The sequence below is a fragment of the Nuphar pumila genome, chromosome 14 (genome assembly GCF_984573655.1).
Source record: "Nuphar pumila chromosome 14, dmNupPumi1.hap1.1, whole genome shotgun sequence".
NCBI lineage: Eukaryota > Viridiplantae > Streptophyta > Magnoliopsida > Nymphaeales > Nymphaeaceae > Nuphar > Nuphar pumila.
Genome location: NC_143262.1, coordinates 9045162 through 9050501, shown reverse-complemented (window position 1 = coordinate 9050501; position 5340 = coordinate 9045162). Strand labels below are relative to the sequence as shown.

The window sequence follows — 5340 nt, the reverse complement described above, 5'->3', positions numbered from 1 at the left end:
TCCGTAGGATGCGGGTCCGTCCTACCATCTCGTCCGCTGGCCACGTGGGCAATTCCTAAGGGTCAAGTTGGGTCAGATATATTGTATTCGATAGAGGCACACAAGTTCTGAAAAATTGAGCACACTTTTATGTTTGGGGCCTTAGTTTATTTCTTTTTGTTGCCCATGGTTGATTATGAATAATGAATTCTTTGAAGAAAAAAGGTGCGAGTCATCTTTGGACGCTTTAGGCTTCTGCGTTCGCACCTGCATGTCATGCTTTTAGGAGTTCAATCACGTTTTACCGTGCTTACCAAACCTTAAGTTGAGATGATGATGTTTTGGTCAATGTGGGTATGTGGGTCTGACAATGAATTGGATTGTGTCGGGTATCTGACCCGACCCCAATCTGAATTTTCAGGACATGGATTAAACGTACCAACCCGAATAGTATCTGGGTCAACAAATTCGACCTAACCTAGTATAATATATTTGGATAGGTTTCTAACTATTATTTTGACTGATACTGACTGGTTGACACGATACAACCCTCCCAAGTATTTTTATGTGGGCCTTTGAGTAAAAGTTCGTATTTTAAAACACTTAAAATTATGCTGGTTGGGTTTCGGCTCCCATTTTCTCTACTTACTCACAATGGCACCCATTTGGAGCGTGTATCCTGGGTGACAAGAGTTGGACCCATTTGGAGCGCGGATCTCTCTTAATGAAACATGAAATCTAAAGGCTTCATGAAGCTGAACAAACTTCTTTCATCCTCTCGTTAATATCTCTATAAATATGTAGAAAACGCAACATCCCAAAGGTAAAAGGAAAAAGAGTTCAGCCAACTCTGTAACAGAAAACCCCCCACGAACCGTACGTGTATCCCAAGTTCAAATAGACATCTAAAGCAAATCCCCAATACGGCGTCTCGAACGTATTTTAAGTGTAATATGTAAAAGTGGATCTGTACATCACCGTCACCCACCTCTCTAAAAAATCATCTATAAATCTTCATAAATGAAGATAAAAGATAATACCCATTATCAACAAACACATGCAACCATGAAAGCAAGGAGACCCCATCTAACCGAATGAGCGACAGCTCAACCTCAGTCCTCAGGCAGACCTCTTGAGCTCCTTCAAGTCCCCCGAGTCCACGCACTCGGACCTGTCCCTGTACGCATTCATCATCCTGAGCAGGTCCGTGGCCATCTCCTTGGTCCGCTGCCCGCATCCGACCTGCAGCAGCAACAGCAGCTTCTGGAACGCCCCCACCGAGAGTGCCTCCACCGACACGCCCTCGTCCCTCGCCCCTCTGCACAGCCTCCACACCACCGACACCGCCAGTTCCGTCGCCAGCTCCGACACCCTGCACATCTTCTTCACCAGCACCGGCACGGCCAGCGCGTGTGCGCAGGTCCGTTGCCTCCCCTCCTCCGCCGAGCACGCCAGGTCGAGCACCGCCAGCGCCTTCTCGCACACCCCGCGCTCGCAGCCCGGGAGGATCTCCAGGAGCACCGGCACCAGACCGGACTCCACAACCCGATACACGATCCGATCGCTCGCGGACGCCATCCGGTAGATGGCCGTGAGCGACGCCCTCGTCGCCGCCGGGCAGATCGGCTCCCGGACCGCCCTCGCGAGCCCCTCCACCATCTCCGACGCTTCTAGAATCTTCCGGTTGTCTCCTTCTAGAACCTTCCCCTCATCTCCTTCCAAAATCTCCCTCATCAGCAACGCCGCGTTCCTCCTCCCCTCCAGGCTCCCCCCTTGCAGCACCCTGGCCAGCCGGCGCATGCAAGAGCGCGTCCACACGTGCGAAATAGACCCCGAGTCGAGAGGGCCCACGGCCGTCAGCGCCGCGAGGGCGGCCTCCACCGCAGCGGCCGGGTCCGGGTCCGAGTCCGAGTCCGAGAACCGATCGCAGAAGTCCGCGAACGCCGCCACGAGAACGGCGCCGGCGCCGGCTCCTGCCGCGCACTGGCGGTTCCGCTCGCTCTCCTTCGACAGCATCCGGATCCGATCCACTTCGGCGGCGAAAGACGCCGGGCTGCCCCGGCTGCCCGCAGACTCGATCCGCAAGAGGATCTCGGCGACCTGCAACCGGGTCGCAGGAATCCGGGGAGTCGGAATCCGCTCGATTCCGGAGGACCGGTTCTCGACGCACCAGCTCTGGATCATCCTGCGGAGCGCGTGGTTGGGGACGAGGTCGGTGCTCTGCAGCGGCTGCTTCGTGACGGGGCAGGTGAGGTTTCCTGCGTCGAGCCACGTCTCGATGCTCTGCCGGTCGTAGGTGATTCCGGTGCACAGCGTCACCGGGTCATTCATGAGGTCCAGCGAGATCGGGCACCGGAATCCGATCGGTATCACGATCTCGGTGCTCTCGAACGACGCCGGCCTCGCCTTTCCGGCCGGATTCTGGCCGGATTTTCTCCCCCCAGATCCCATCCGGATTCTCCACGAAGATATCATCGACGAAGATGACGATCGATTCTCTCGGCCGAGAGGCTTCAAAATCGAGTCTCGTTTGGTTTTGCTTCTTCCACTTCTCGTTTTATACGACATCCGGACGCGGGACGGGAGGGATGCGGGTAGGAAGGAAGGGAAGAGAGGAGCTTGAGTTTGGAAATTACAGAATTACCCCTCAAATTTGAGAACACGTTACACGCCAGTCAAGACCTCTCGTTGAATCGTTACAAATTAAAATTTGTTCTTGGCCGGTAACTAAGCCAAGGCGCTCAAGTTCGGGCTCACCTTGTCTTCCTTTACTATTATCTTAGCTCAGCTTGGGCAAAAGCTGACTTCGGAGTCGAGATCATATTGAGCAAAACAAGCCAAGCTTCGACAATATAAGTTTACCGGCCGGCCATAAGGGATGCCGCTTATCGGTTTCCGGCTCATGACGACCCTTCAACTTAGTAACATTCACAAGTCATCCTTACCAGATGAGGAGAGCCCCTGCATGCTAATGGAATCATGAGAATGGCAAACACCACATCCAGTTCAGGTCGGCTCGGCTCGGCTCGGCTCGGCTCAGCTATCTCGACTGCTCCCAACTAGGTGTTTCCCTAAAACAGCATTTAGTCATTGACTAAAAAGTCAAGGCGCTGAGCCGTGATAATTTTGATCCTTCGTACTGTGGCATTTGTTGGATGGACAATTTCGTCAAAAATGAGCTGGAACCCGGAGGGCATTGAAGTTCAGTAAATGGTGCAAGGATAGATGGGTCCTGTGGTTTGAATATTGACCGTTGAATATTTGAATTCTCTTGGTTAATTTTCAAAAGTAACGGTTAGCAACAGAGAACCCAAGTACCGTCTCTCGTGGTCCGAGTGGTTTACTAGCAGAAAAATTAAAAAAAATAAAGCAAGTTAAAGAAAACAAAAACCAAAAGAGTCCAAACATTTGACATTTGATCCAGTATAAGAACGACCAGTCCCTTGGCTGGTAGGAAGGGTGCAAACTGATCGGATATGGACTGAATCATGCTTGCAGTCTATATCCAATCCGTTTGTACCCTTACTACCAGCCAAGGGACTGGTCGTTCTTATCCCGAATCAAATGTTTGTCCATATCCGATCCGTTTGCACCCTTGCTACCAGCCAATGGTCGTTCTTATACCGGATCAAATGTCAAATGTTCGGAGTAATGCTAGGGTTCAGGGAGTACCTCTCTCTCTCTCTCTCTCTCTCTCTCTCTCTCTCTCTCTCTCTATATATATATATATATATATATATATAGAGAGAGAGAGAGAGAGAGAGAGTCCCCTTGTCCTCCCCTTCAAGGTTTGTATGTTAGATATGTTTTTTTTAGCAAATCTGGTCGTATGAATGTGATCTCCATGGTCCAAAACATTAAAAAAAAAACTCTTGATCAAACTTTAAATTAGATTTTGCAAGGATAAAAATTCAGCAGTTCTAAAATTTTTCAAAATTTTAATATTATAAAATCTTACCTACATATATAAAAACTTTGATTTAATTGTTTATTCATGTGTTTTCAATATGGTAGGATTTGCTAAAAAACATGTCTAAGATACAGATTTTGAAAGAGAGGACAAGGGGGGTGGACCATCCCCTCCTATCACTTTTCTAGCATCATGTTTTTAGCAAATCTGGACCCTGCAGATGTGTTCTGTATGGTTGATTTGCAAGGAACGGTATTTAAAACATTTTTTTATTAAAAAATATGATTTTTCAGCTTTTAATATTTATAAAAATTTATATCAATGATTTTTAGATATTATAAAAACCTACTTGCGATGTTGGAATTGGATGATCCAAGATTCAATTTTCTATAAAATCAAGCATCATAGTCAGACTTCAAGAAAACATGAAAAACTCTTGAAAAAACACGATAGGCAGAGAAGTGCTAGGCAGCTACCACCTACTCATAGACATATATACATGTTAAATGGGTTTTTCTGCTCTTTTGATTATTTATTTTTTTTGCAGTTTTGAGCCCCATAAATGTGTTGGGCATGGTCGATTTATGAGGAATCAATACCTAGATTATGTGTTTTTGATGAAAAAAATGATATTTTGAGCCTTGAAAATTTATAAAGATTTTGGTCCATTGATTTTTTTGAACGTTACAAAAACCACCCATGTGTCATTATCGTACACTTCAAGAGCTGATTCCTATAAAAATAAAGCACATAGATCACATCGATATGGTTAGAATTTAAAAATAAAATGGAAAAAACCTAAAAAACTCATTTAGCATGTACCCATTACTCTCTTTGTATATATATATATATAATACAAGATTCGTACTAAATATGGCACATTGCTAAATGAAACATTTTATCAGATTTTTGAAGTTTTCTCAAAATTCTGACCATACAAAAGTTATTTATATGCTTGTTTTTTATAGAAATCATTTTTTGAAGGATTTGATTCGGATGTGGGTTAGGTTTTTATGAGGTTTCAAAAATCAAGGTGGTATACTTTTTTATAAATTTTTGAGGCTTAGGAAACCATTTTTTCATCGAAAATGCAGGATCCAAGTGTCGATTTCTAATAAATCACTCATCTTGAACACATCTTAAAGATTTAGAATTTCAGAAAAACACCAAAAATCTGATAAAATGTTTTATTTAGCATGGTGTCATAGTTAGCGCGGATCCTACAATATATATATATATATAGTTGCTATAATAAATTGTACATAGAATCGGCCCATTCAAAAATCAATAGCGATGAATGTATCATTTTTTTCAACTCATAAAAAATCATGCAGAGGCCTGATTGTGGCAATCCAAAAGCTTGTTTCCACTAAATAAAACATGTAGAACACATATATGGTGTTAGATTTGAGGGGAAAAAATCCAAAAGGAACCACTTTGCTAAGTTGATT

At 45.0% G+C, this 5340-nt stretch overlaps 1 pseudogene; it reads right to left on the bottom strand.

The window, feature by feature from the left end:
• Positions 1-854: 854 nt before the first annotated feature.
• Positions 855-2549, bottom strand: LOC149816282 (U-box domain-containing protein 21 pseudogene; annotated as a pseudogene).
• Positions 2550-5340: the final 2791 nt, after the last annotated feature.